The 14,804-nt window shown below is 41.4% G+C and overlaps 1 protein-coding gene across 2 annotated transcripts in view; it reads left to right on the forward strand.

Annotated features, from left to right (window-relative positions):
• Window positions 1–14,207: 14,207 nt before the first annotated feature.
• LOC311012883 (netrin-G1-like) overlaps window positions 14,208–14,804 on the forward strand; it is a 54,091-nt gene continuing 53,494 nt past the window's right edge. For both annotated transcript variants that reach the window (XM_084008677.1, XM_084008675.1), the window contains exon 1: window positions 14,208–14,321. The gene's annotated coding sequence lies outside the window, so the exon portion shown is untranslated. The remainder of the gene's footprint in view (window positions 14,322–14,804) is intronic.

A 14,804-nucleotide genomic window follows, 5' to 3' on the forward strand; every position in this document is an offset into this window, starting at 1 on the left:
ACTAAACCATTAGTTGATTTACTCAACACATCAGAAAAACTAAGTTAATCCATAATGATTCATGAAAAAGCACCACTTTAAATCTGTGTACCAAAGATGAGGTTTCTATGTAATGAGTAATTCGGCATTCTCTTTAAATCGGCCAAAGAGATTTTAGTAGACCTGACAAACTGACACAGAGGGGGAAGCCCCTTGTCAGACAAGTTGGGTTGCCTCCAACAGATGCTGCAGAATGGATGTATCAAGCGGGAAACTACATCGTACCGTCTCTTCCTCATGTGACTGACAAGCAAGTAAACACAAACAAGGGCCAAATCCTAAAGTCAGCCCTAAGGTTTCAAACCCTGAACCCTTAGAGACTAAACTGATGTCACCTGATAAATGGTTAAGTGAGAAGCTGCAAGGGATTGCAGTTGTATGAATATGAATGGGACTGCCCTTATCACATTACCTTGATGAAAGTTACAATTGTGGGCTTTTATTTTATAATTTTTACTGCCTGGTCCTCCAGGTCCTTGACTTATGAGACGAGAGGGAATTATCAAACATTCTATTTACTCGTTTTTGTCAAAACAGTTTCAGCGCTAGCATTCTTTTGATTTCATGTTTCCTAGATATCATCTTAAATCCTTAAAGTCAATGCTTCTGTGTAAATTTAATATGCCAGGCTTAATACCCATGTGCTGCTCCTTTTGTTTGAATTATTATTATTTGGTATGAATTGTGGGTAATTCCCTCAGGCAAAGTCTGTAGATATGCGAATTCGGGCCAAGTCCTTGAGACTGAGACTGAGACCTTGTCTCCTAGCACAAAAGTGTTCTACAATAATGTCCCAAAAACACAACCGATTTGTTAGAGTGGATGAAATGCTACATTTATGAACCTCACTGGACACTCACAGAGTAGGTGGAGCTGTTTGTGGTTAGGGTAAGGCAACAAAGCGCTTTGGTTAAGGTTCCTACATGACACTGTCCAATTTGTCTGCTGCATACAGTGACTTTAAAACTTTTAGAATATGTTGTCATCTTGCATAGTTACGCCCGCCAAGCCATGCGAACAACTCTTTTCAGAATAAAGGAAAAGGGCAGATCAGTATATCCTTCCATACCTGGCATCGCTGCCATTGTCTACCCAGCAGGCTCTCTGAGGTAAGGGGAATATAATGCCGCTCTTTTTTTTTTTTTATGTTCTCTGTAAATCCTGTGGGGAAATTACCAGAGCCTGGTCACCACCGTTTTGTGACAGATGGAAAACCTTTCCAATTTTTTATAATGCCCCAGACCTGCTCTCGTTTCTCATTTCTTTTAAAGCCCAGGTATCAGTTATCTGTCAGCCGAGCTTTGGATTGCCCTGACAGAGGTGCACATGTGTCGGCTTGCTAGTCGCCGGAGAGCGGATGAAATCCCCCGTTATGACCTCTCTGTCTCTGCCATTCACAGCTGTCAAGGAACACAATGACACAACAGCGACATTTGAAATGCAGCCTAATGGTGCCCTGTTGGGTCTTGTTACCACTACCGCCACGGCTTTATGGCCTTTCACTAGTGTGCCACGTTCAACACAATTGCCCCTCGAAATGGGATTAACTTTACACACAGTACACGTCTGGGATGACAAAGTACGAGGGGAAATGGACAGACTGCTTTGTAATGGCGGATGTTTTTGACTTTTCTTTTATTGAGATATGATGGAGTGGTCAGAAAATGTTGAAAGGTTCAAGAGTTGATGGGTATGAATCAGGCTGCTGTCACGGGGATTGTTCATTGTCCTCTATCTAACATGACCATTAAAGCACACTTAAGGACATTTAGTTGGGTTTCATCTTATCACTTAACAACCCTGAAAAAATACATACAACAGCATATGATATCAATTCAACATCACTTGAGTCCTGGCTCTTCATTAACAAATTCAGTTGAATGAAACCCTGAAACTAACACAAAATATTTAAATATTGCATATGTTTAGAGCTATTCGGGACGTTAATGATCCATCTGAGAAGCCTTCATTGGCAACTGTTTGGAATAAGGCAGGCACACAAATACAGCTGATTGGATGAATAATCTATCAATCAAACTCTTGACAAAGCAAGTCAGACAATAGCAAAAACATCTTTCCCTTTAGGAGCATTCTTTGTTCCAGTTCTGATATAACTGATACTTTCGAGGTATCTACACTAACCTCTTTAGGAGCCGATTGTTCTGAACAACAGTGGACAATTAACGCACAGGACTGGAAATAGATTAGATTCAAGCTGTTGACATGAAGGTAACATAACAGCTTCTCTAACCTTCATGCTGCTGCCTTCTCCACATACCACTGTGCTGTTGTTGTTTGCTTCTTCTGTAAGTGTTTGAACTTATCCATATAGGGGTGAAACATCCATGATTTAACTTGCTGTGACATGTAAGCATGAAAACATCCAGGATACACTTAACAACATAAACATCTGCCCTTGACTCAGGGGGTTAGAGGACACAATGCATTGCTTGATAAGAAAAAACAGATATTTAAAGGAAGTCTGCATTCGCTTTTCTCGTACGCACTCACTCTTTGTGTATGATATTCCCAACGGCTGCCAGACACTAATTCAAGAGGACCCACAATAATAGGAGAACAAAAGCCTAAAGGAAGCTCATTTCCATAGGCTGGCCCCCTCGTCCCCACAGTGGTGGAAGAGTGTACTCTTATGGAGGAGTATGGATATACTTCTTTACATCTTTGACATTCATGTAAATGACATTCTCTGTTACAGTTGCATCAAACCTCCCAGGTCCACCTTTTTTGGCTCCCTTATCAACGTACAGAGTATGAGAGAAGTATCCATGAGCAACTGTTTAAATAACACATTTAAAATAAGTTGAAGAAAAATAAGTGACATAATGCACAAAGCAGAATATGCAACTCTGTTGAACTGAATCTGTTAAAAAACGAGTTAATGCTAAAGCAGCAAAAAGTGAACTACAGTAAGAATTCTTTAACATTTTATATGCCAAACTGTTCTTTTATTTGTTCAATTCCGGTCAACTTTTTCCACAGGAGGTGACAAAACGTCCCAAACTGTTTCTTAAACAGCAGCAGCAGCAGAAGTAAATGAGTTCTCCCTCCAGAGAAAGCTTCAGTCTGGAATCAGGAGAACATACTCTTCCCTCGGACCTCTGGGTACTGAAGTCTTAAATATTTAAACTGTTAACTCTTGCTTTCACTTTGAGACCGCCATCATGGGGCCATTTTGTTGTACATGTTTAATTCATTTTCATAACTGTTTATATCCACACGTCCAAAATGTGTGAGCATGTTTCTGAAGGGAAGATACTCATACTTCACCTGACCGACATAAAAAGCATTAATGTCATTTTGACCATTTTTCCTAGATGTTACTATCTAATTAAAATAGGCAATTAAGATTTAACAAACAGACTCTAAATATCTAAAGCTTGGATTTTAAGTTGACATCCAAAATGAAGTCAACCTCAGAAGGGGGGGGGGGGGGGGGGGCAGCTGGGAGGGTAATCTTTGGAGACAGGGTTGTAATTTTGCTAAGTGAGTCATCAAAGATAGCCATTTAATTCCAGATTTGTCCCAGACAGGAAGAGAGAGCTCTTTTGATCAGGAAATGAGGCCAACACTGGGCCTCCAGAGAAATAGCCAAATCCATTTTGGGAATTTAAGTCAATTCTGGGAATTAAAAGATCAACAAACTATCTATTTGTCAAATGTTAAAGGCGGATTTAGCGATTCAAAACCCCCCCAAAAATACTCCCCTCCAGATTTACTGTCCCTTTTGCTCCCACTGCCACTCTCTCGATACATCCACAGTCTTCCCCCCGTCCTGTGTTCGAGCACGAATAACCCCTGCTGCTGATTGGCTGGAACAGTTTTGCGCTGCTCGATCTGAGCCACGTTGTTTGTTTCCCATTTACAGAGCCAGGGCTGTGTATGAATACCTGATTTTTTTTTTCCCAGCACACAAGCAGAACAGACAGCTAGAAGACTGGGAGGAGATATTTGCTGTATTCGACAAAAAAAAAAAGAAAAGTGCACCAGATTAGGACTGCAGCATTAAGCCTGTGGTTATCAAATGAAGCAAAGTATACATAAAAGGCTACGGCTGCACCATGGCCATGTCTCTAGGAGGGATTTTAAGAACATTTTAGCCATCAGAAGATGAAAAGAACAACCTGCGAGTCAGCTCCTTGAGAAGCTTTCGTGACGTAACGGTGACATTTCAACTATTCATCATCATTATCGTCCATGAGAATATATGTCTGGTTTTCTTGTAAACATTCTTTGTACCATTCTGTGTTATGCAACCATTACCGTCTTACACTGAAATATCACAGCTTCGACGGCCGTCCTCTATTATTGAATGGAGAGAGAGAGAGAAACTGCAGGTGGTTGGCGTTTAATATTTAAGAGGTTTCGCTGGATTCCATCACCTGCCTTGCATACTCAAGTCAAGACAAGGAGGATTTCTCAGCAGACCTGGCCTGCCGACCCTGTGGCCTCAGCACCACCTCTGCCTCCATCCGACAACACCCTTCCCAACAAACCCGCCCGCCAACACGTCTCTCACCCCCATCCTCGCAGTCCTGCAACCAAACACTCGCCTTCATGCTTTATTCATTTTTCCATAACATGAACACAGCAAGTAAGTCTCTGTCTGTCGGTCAGGCTCCACTTCAGATTCTGAGATTAACATTAATCCCGGCAAACAAAGAGGATTCGGCGCTGGGTGATAATGAATAGGGGGGCTATTTACGTTGTATTGTGAATTCATTAGATGATTCTATAGCCAGGAGACGGCTGACTATTTCAGCCCCTGATGTGATGTTTTGTTTCCGCGGACGACAAAGCTGCCTCCAGATGACGGGTGGAGATGGAGGCGTCCGTGTTCATCTGGAGAAATGTTTATCATGATACCTTCTTTTCTGACAAATCAACTGCAACACTTTCAGACCGACATTTTGGGGAGGGGGTGTGCTGCCACGCTCCCTCAGGACTCCCCGTTCTGAAGCCTCTCATTTTCTGTCCTCTCCCAGCCACTCGGCATGGGAGGACGCAATGTTTTCTGTTTAAAATGAAAAGAGGTGTCACGAGGCGTCGCTAAACGCACGGGGACTGTGTTTGATTGCTTCGCTCTGGCTGTTCTCGTGTCTGTTTGGCGCCTATCACTTGCTGCTGGTTTGCCTCATCATAAATAATGCAGCCCTCCACCCTGCCCACCCAACAAACACCTAAATGAAGACAGCCTGCATTGCAGATTCTCAGAATGAGAAAGGTTACTTCAAGGAGCAAACAATAGGAAAACATTTGACAAGGATGCCTCCGTTTGAGAGCGCTGTTTACAAATATGTGTCTTTTTGTTGGAATGATGTGCGAGTGTGTGTGTGTGTGTGTACACATTTATCTGTTTGTGTGGGTGGAATAAATAAAGGCACTATACATGTTAGGGGTAGTATAGAGGGAGAACAGACAACTCTATGGGTGGATACGTGAGCCTGTAAAGTACAGTAGCTCTATCTCCAAAAATATCATGTTTTTTGGGGGAGAGATAAGATTGGCAGGAAAAAATATGTGATGACAGTTATCTTCCACATAAAAGTGTGCTCAAGCAATGCTCCAGAAAAACTTGTGGCTGAGACATTCCAACTATCCGAAATCTGCTTCCACTCCACTTTTAATCACCTGAGTTTCTGATGAAATACCTTAGCTGGAGGCATGTCAAAGCCTGATAATACTGGGAGTTAAGACGAACCAACTGTTCTCCGACTGCAGCATGACAATGAATGGCTGAATGTATAAACAGATGCGGTTATAAATGTTGGAAATCCATTCTTAAATATTCATGGGTGCCAGCTATAAATGTTAGCAAGTCTTATTAAGAAGCATTGATCAAGGCTCATAGGCTTCCTTCTTTCTAATCATTAGTCATTAGCAAAAGCAAGGCCGTTATCATTCATTAAAGTATATATATATCGGGGTGGGAGTGGGATTTCTTTATATGCTATTTCATATTTAAATATTTATTGATTTCCTAAAATAGATTTTTAATCAAAGACTAATTGAAAAAAAAAGAGATTAAGCACACATGAAGATCTTGATTGTTTGTTTTTTAGCAATTCAGTGAATCAAATACCAGGCAAATCAAGATATTTCATTACATTGATGCTAAAATCAGAAAAAAACATATTGTCATGAAGGAACATTCACAATGGCCTCACACGCATGCAGATATTAAAGGGGGAAGCTACGAGGATACAAATAATATAGAAAAGTGTCATCTTAAGTCGAAATATTGTTATATTGCATACTGCAGAGTAAAACTCATATGAATTAATGATTATGCTACCAACATCTGATCAAATCGTATTTAACTTGACAGCTGCTGCTCTCAATTCTTTGCATTTTGTGATTAATATATTTTCCTCATATCGCAGCCACAGATGAAAGCTTACTTGATTAAAACACATTAAGCAGCGGTTTATTTTATCTTCTCTCCTACGACATATTTCCCCTCTAGAAATATTTGTAGATGTAGTTGACATCCAAAGTCATTGAATTAATTGGTCAGTTCCTCTGTGCTGCTTAGCTGGAAGTTGAATAATACAAGACAGACAAGTAGAGGTTAAAGTGGCAGTCCGTAACTTTTTCATCTATTTAATTGTCTTTTAAGTTACAAAGAGCTGCTCGCTGCTTTGCCCAGAAATAGGATCTCCGTGTCTGTGGCGACATTCCCACGAAAAATTCAAAATTAGTGAGTCAGTCAGCAGCGGTTGGTCTGCCCAGGTGGGGCTACTCACGGAAGCATGCTGCGTTTCATTGTAATCGGAAATCGGTAACTGCTGAGTCAGGCTCCCTCTAGTCTAAAGAATTTGACCAGGTATATTTTATTACTGCTGACTCACAATGGAGGATCAACAGGCAGAGAAAGAAGACCATTCTACTTCCAGTCCCAAGAAATAGAAAAAAAAAACTAATGGAAGTGAAGAAGGTCAAGTCATGAAGAAGCAAAGTGACCTCCAACGAGGGAAAACCATGGACCTCCTTTCAGTGTGAAGCATTTGAAGGCATCAGGCAGGTGAGAGACAGTCGACACTGTTCGGTCAGAGGCTCGCCTGCAGTTCCATCTACCGCCAAAGAGGCCGCTAGAAGCAAACTTACAGACTGCCACTTCAAGACAATACTTGTGAAATGCTTTAAATGCATGTAGCTGCCTCAACAAAGCCTAAACCCCCACATTACCAGGTTTTCTCTACTTTACGTTAAATTGGAGGTTTGGTGCCACAGTGTCGCTGTAAATAAGAGTGGAATGTTTGCAGAATATTACTTATGTCTAAATTCATTAGTTTATGTTACCATTCAATAAGCTCTCAGTGTCTACCGTTACTTTGTAGCATGACGACTGCACCTTCTACAGTTCTTACACTTAAACATTGTACTCAAGAATTGCATTGAAGCTGGCCCATTATGGAAGATATGTGGAAATCACTGTTTGGCCAAATTAAGATGAAATTCATTTAATGATTGAATATTAGGTGTGATAAATACCAATTTACTAATCAATTTTCTAATCAGTTTCCTATTCTATCAACTGCAGTAAAAAAAACTATTCAACTCTTATTAAGAATTTGTTGTATGTTTTGTTTTCTTATTATTTGTTATATGTGTGAAATAAATATAACTAAAAATGTATGTATGTTAACAATCATTTTATAGAAGGCTTCTTTGACCAGAGAACCATACACATGTATTCAGTAGTTCAGCGAGGGCAACAACAACCTTTGCAATTGATATAAAACAGTATTCTTGCTGACATTTTCGGCATCACTGATCTAGAACTCCGTGTCAAAAAAAAAAAAAAAACATGCAACATGATGCATACAGTTGTGCTACTGTGATTACATGGCCATAGTAACATTACACCTCCACACGTCTGTATTTATAACCTGCCTGTACTGACAATCTTTATCCCTCATAGAGGGATGCTTTTGAGTTAAAGGTGATTTCAATCTGAACATAATCTGGTCTGGACTAGACTAAAGTCTGGCACATAAATTGCCCTCTGAACTGACTTGACAACTAAGGTTGTCTGGACTCCATCCCGGAGTCTGCAGAAGCGATGTTTGCTAATTTATGACCATTTTCTAAAATGCAGGAGGTGAAATTTTTTAGGTTTATGTTTAAAAAAATAATATCTTGGCATGTTTATTGGCAAAAAAACAAGCAGGATAATAATCTGAGAAATAGCAGTCTTCCGATTTCTCTGCTATTCTTATTTCAAAGTGAATCGTGTGCAGTTTAGGGAGCCAGAGCCAGAGCCAGAGCCGGAGCCAGAGCTTTGTAATTCATTGAGCTGGCTGGAGTTTTTGAAGATGTGATCTCTTTCCTCCTGATACTCCAGCAGCCTCCGCATTCAAGTTCAGTTTATGAGCAACAGAGTCCCTGTTGTTTTTAACATCCCAACCGGTTAACTTCAATGAAAAGTGGATTAGACACGGTTGAGTGAATGCTTAGTCAAGCATTTACACACACAAACACACGCACACACACACAAACACAAATCAAGATAGTGGACTTTATTTTACAGTGTTTGCTTGGCTTCTAAATCAATATTTTCTGAGTGCACCTAAACATTAGCGAGCAGTCTCCACATCAAAATGTGTAACCCTCAATCAAAAGCAGATTAGGCAGAGGTCAACGGCTGCCTTGTCGGCTGCCAATGGCCCATGTTGAAAATAATGAACCGCTCAGAAAGTGACAGACACAAATGGCGTGATCTATGAGAGTAACACAGGCGGCGCGAGCCTAATTGATAGTCAGGTGATTAATAAGGCAGAACACAAGAAAACTCCAATCCATTAATAGTTCCATGTTTGTGGACAACACGCGACGACGAATAATGGATGGCTGCATGGAATTTTAATTAATGACCGTGGCAACGTTTGTCTGCGCTAAACTGTGTTAACATGCTCGCACCGTTGGTTGGTTACACTCTGCTAACCGTCTCCCGAGTGCCTCTACTAGACGTATTCAGCGCTACTGCCTCTCTGTAATACAATCCAATTTATAGATAATTGATTCTGGGATATATTCCATCAAAGTCCGCCTTCTGGGAAGTAGCGTTGTGGTCACACAACTACTGAAAAGCTTCAAGACATAAATGTCAAGCCAAGAAATACTATCTTGGTCTGATTCATTCTAATGATTTTCTTTTTCATTCCCCCTGACGAGGGGATGTGATTTAATAAACTTTACAATATGCTCCAACAACTGACACCACGGTTTCCCAGTAAATGAGGCTTTAAACCACACCAAATGTCATCCTGGCAAAGACGAGCAATTAACATGTTATGGTCAGCTATTACACATTTGTAATCTGGAGTATGAACCCTCCGTTCTGTAGCCCCGCAGTGTGTTTATCAGCATGTCAATCCACCGGAAGTCTTGCTACAAAGTCTCAGCTCTCCTGTGCACAAACACAAAAAAGTCTAAACCTTGTCAAGACAAAGCAAGAGAACCTCAGGGAATATGTGGACGTTTTTGGCATGCCATACCCAATAAATGTCAAGAGGCTCACATGGGTTTGTAGACATGTGAATCAAAACTTAGAGCTGTTGGAATAAACAGCAAAAGGGAAAAACAACAGTCTATTAGCTAGCGGGATGATCTTTTTCCACCACCAAACCAGCGATCATCATGTCTTTACCTTCAAGCTTGTTTTATGACATGTTAAGCACTTTGAGTGTATGACTATGAATTAATTTGTATAAATTTGAATAAGCCTGTGGCAGATATGAGCCATCAGTACAACACCCAATCGTATCATGTCATGTAAAAGGGCAGGACCTAATCTGATTGTGTCGATTGGCCTATCGCTCAGATGGGAGGAGTTCAAATTATCCAAAAAGAATGCTTTCATCTCCGTTAATGAGCTGATTTGTTGTTACGCTTTTAAGTGACTCGTGCCATCCATCATGTAGTGAAATGTAGCACAGCTCCCAGAGAGGTTGGCGTGCTGCCTGCTTCTCTCAAGGCGAGAGATGCCGGCCTCCAGCTGCTCACATGCCCTGGTTTTTTGGTGCAGCTGAGGTGCCACCCGCTTGCCTCTCTCATACCTGCCAAGGGAAGTTTGCCACCCACTCAACCAGCAGCAAGACTTTTGATTCATGATTCCAGGAGCACAAAGACTAGAGTCTGCTATCCGTCTGCGCGTCGATGTGTCTTGAATGTCCCCGATCAATATCGTTGAATTATGATGACGTATACCAAAAACAAATCCATCCCCGTTTGTCATTTAAAATGTTTAAGTAGTAAACACTCAATATCGTATTGTACTCAGCCTTTGTCTTCAAATTGGATTTGGTTCTATCAAAGCCCAGCCCAGGTACCATCAGTGCATCCTACTGGGAGCCAGTGTGTTTAGACTGGAAACGCTGTCATTTTGAAAACGTTGCATTCAATTATAGAACGAATGGCCCCCATTCGTTTTAAATGTACATGCCAGTAAAATGTGTGCTTTTTTCACCCACTTCATTTTTTAAGTTGTTATTACATAATCGTATGTTAGTGAAATTATGCTAAACCAAGTAAACCATAACGTTATTATTTTGTTTGAAACTATTAACATCATCTAAACTGTAAGTGAAATCCTGATATGGGACACCACAACTCTATTGCATGCCTGCAAAGTGTAGTAGAATGTGTTTTTTAATGTTGTATTCAAACCTGTAAATGTTTCTTCATCTCTGTTATGTTCTACTTTACTAAACTAAACAAGTTTTGTTTAGTTGAATGACATTGTGTATGCCACTGAAGTCTTTATATTCAGATTTCAACAAAAGGTTAAAGTTTGGTGGGGAAAGTACTATACAATACTTGATTTAAAGGTTGTTATAACCATAAAGCCCCCCTTATAATAACATAGTAATTGGCTCACTGTAGTGGTAATTGATTGAGGAGAGGATTTTAAGACAGAGAATTAATTGCAGGGTATTACATTTGAACACAGAAGTAACTAAGAATTTTTACAAACTTAATATATACCGTTTCTGCTCAGTGTCTCAAATCAGCATTACTTTTCTTCAGCATGCACGCACACGCACACGCACACACACACACACACACACACACACACACACACACACACACACACACACACACACACAAACCAGCGCTTGAACTCATTCCAAAGAGTGTTTTTCTGACTCTGCCGTCTCCTTCCTTACCCTGATCACTTCCTGTTCTAAGCTGCACTGCAGTGGCTTTGGCATATACTCTCCAGAAAAGTGTCACATATTCCTTGTACACAGAGACTTTTATGTGTGGTAACAACCCACTCAAATTCACAACTATGTCTCACTAGGTGAAAAGATACACCGTCATATGCCAAGGCAACGGTTGCTCAAATTGCCACCTTAAAAGGTGAGGTTTCACTTCAATTATCAGTCGTCTTCTTGGTGACGCAATCGGCGAAAGGTAAATAGTTATAACAGACTTCTCACCCAAACTCTACAATAGATGAGTGATGTTTGTCAGCGGTAAGTGAATTTCGCTTTAATTATAGCCCAAAGCACTACAGGATTTTTATGTAAATCACCGATACCTGAAAATAAAAATGGGTTAACTTTCACTGGGAATTGGGAACTAGTCTAATATTTATACCCCCTCTAATTGCATGCCATAATTACAACCTTGGCCTTAAGAAAAAGGGCTTTGGAATAAATTGAATTAATTTGGCAGCCATAAGTTGTGCCTGCATGCTGATTCAGTCTGCTCCACCTCTGGAGAAAACTCTGATTAAATACACTAATAATACATTTAAACCAGATAGAAATGCTTAGAAGAAGAAGAAGAAGAAGAAGAAGAAGAAGAAGAAGAAGAAGAAGAAGAAGAAGAAGAAGAAAAAGAAGAAGAAAAAGAAGAAGAAGAAGAAGAAGCCAGGAGCTGGATGGAATCAAAACGGTGTTATTCTGCCTTGCAGCGCGAAGAGAAAATCCCAACCCACACATGACAACAGGGTTGAAAAGTGGCTGGACGGACTGATTCATTCTCCTCATCTTATCTCTTTAGATGCGAACGTTTCTTCATCCTCTCTCTCCTTCCTTTTCCTTTTCTTCGCGACCGCTCGCACACAAATGCACACGCGTACAGTAGCCGCTGATCCCGTCCCCCTCTGCGGTCTTCCAACATGCAACCGGGGTCACGGATGATTAAAGCAGTGGCAGGTGGACTCCACTTTGAAACTATCAATAGACCCCCGAGAGCTGAATCAAACAGCAAACCCTCCGTCTCTGTCAGCGCCAGCTCTCAGTGGCACAGAGGGAGAGGACATGCAGAGGGTGAAAGGGCAGACTCCGCCTCTGTATCCTCATCGTACACCACAGCGCGCTGCTGAAAGGCCGGAGCTATGGAGGAAATTCCTGACTCTCTGATGGGATTTCAAGCAGGCTTTGTGGATTCGTTCAGATGACCCCCGCAGCCTTTGACTGGTGGGGGGGCTGCGGAGGAGTGAGGACAGCCATCTATGCTGAGCTACTGTAGTTTGTGAACATTTAAATTCAATGAACTCTGAACTAATAGTTGTTGCTCTACCGTCGGTGGAATCAAACTAGGGAAAATAAAAGACATCCACCCACAAGGTCATTGTGATTGAATTTCGCATGTCAATGTTTGTAAAATGGGGAATTTGGAGTAAATTCAACTCATGGATTGATTGGCAAAGCATTTTGACTTTTTTCCTCTAGCGCCACCATGAGGTTGACATTTGTGCTCTTTAGTTAAATGGTCAAAAACTGTTGGAAGGGTTAACGTGACATTTGGAATAAAAGCAGATCACTTTGGTGAGGCTTTGACTTGCCATCAAACGTCATCACATCAGAATGTTTCATTTGAAAATATTAACATGGCAACAAGCTACGCTACAGCTCAGCATGTTAGCGTTGTCGCTGTGAACATGCTGGTGCGCCGCCTTGCACATTTTTTTTTTTTTTTTTTTAGAGAAATCGGGATATCCATCCATCCAGATTGCTTATAATCAAAATGGCCGAGCACAGTCATGTATGTGGCTGTCAGGGCGGCGTGGTCGTGTTTCCAGGAGGAATGATTTAATGGAAATGTCAAGTGCAGCAGTCGCTCCAAGCAAAGGCTGAACCCTCTGATACAATGTGAGCCACTTTAGCTCAGTGGGGATGAGAGACTTGTTGTCATTCAGCTCCGGTCCCCGACCAAAATCTGCCTTTATCAGAACAGAAATGGCATTGTCACTTTTTAATGGGTTTACGGCTCTTTCATTGCATATTCATTTGCCAGAAATCAATACGGGGCTGTGTATTTGGGAGCATTTCAAACACTTATCTGCTTAGCGAGTGACGAACAGCAAGGAAGAGAGGTTGGGAGATGTAGATTTGTGTGTTTGGAGCTCTGAAAGGAAGAGATGGAAGGAAGGGAACAGAGTTCAAATGGGCTCCATTAAAAGGAAATTGTTCTTTTTCATTGGGTTTACATTTTGAAAAGAGGAAATAAACGAAGGACAAATGAATGTTAGGGGGGGAGAAGGAGGATGGATTGAATGAAGGAAGGAACCCACTCAGATCCCCCAAATGAGTTTTTACTATAACCAGTATTCATCAGAAACTCCTTCACTAAACAACATCTACAAAGTGCTTTCACTTTGAATTAATAATAAGTCATTTTCTTCATTGAAAATCCACTTCGGAGTGGCCTACAAGAAGAGCTGTCCAGGGTGCTGAACCTGCAGGCGGCTATTAGAGCAGACGGCAGAATAGGGGAGAAAAGTGAAAAGCACCTTTTTCCATTTCTTCTCTCACAAACAAGGAGGAAGAAAAGAAGAAAAAAAAACACCCCAGTTTGGTGTGCGTCTTTGAAGCAACGCGATCACGTTACACACCTCTAAAAATATATCTGAATGGAGAATAGAAGCGTGGAGTTAGTGATTGTACAAGTGAGCTGCTCGGTGGGAGACGGGTCCACTCGGTGACTGCGGTGACCTTCAGATGGGCGCGGTTGTTCTTATCGTGCGATCTCCACCAGTTGGCATTACGGCATAATTAAAATGCGTGTTCAAAGCGAGCTGTCACCGCGGCTGTTTGCCGCGCTGCTTGGCACCCTGTAGTGGAGGAGAGGGTGACGATGACTCCTCGCCAAGGGAGCCGGGCAGACGCACCTAACTGTACTTACTCTTTCAGCCCCGCCGAATAATTACACCAACAACTCCGACCGCAGGAGTTGTTTGGCTTTTCTCCTCTCTTTTTTTTCTTTTGCGAGCACAGATCCGATTCTACACATTCTTACAATGGAAGGTAAGATTCTACTTTTCTTTTTTCCTGTAGCGGTGGACATTATACGTGTAGCCTCATATATATCACCTGCGGGTGGTTATTTATGATATTGATATTGTCGTGTAGAGTTGTTTATTTCTACGGGGATACAATTCTTGCAACTTGGGCTGCATTCCGATTCGGTGAATTCCTGCCTCTGTTAAGTTTCGGTGGATTTACTGTGTTCGTCTGATATGTGATCATGCAACGTCGTTATGTATGTGGACTACATCTGATCATAGCTGAAGACTGTGATCGACACACTTTGGACACATGACACCAGTGCGTTTGGGCTCGCAGCTGTTTGAGTAATTATCGGGCAACTTCAAATAGAAGATTCCTCTTTAGTGCCACTGCAGGTGTGTTAAGGACGATTTCCTTCAGGATACATAAAAAAAAGGGGAGAAAATACGCATTTTCGCAGCGACATAAAGTCACTTGCTTTGTTTCATTCTAGTGACGAGG

Source organism: Eutrigla gurnardus (assembly GCF_963514095.1).
Source record: "Eutrigla gurnardus genome assembly, chromosome: 4".
NCBI classification, from domain to species: Eukaryota; Metazoa; Chordata; class Actinopteri; order Perciformes; family Triglidae; genus Eutrigla; species Eutrigla gurnardus.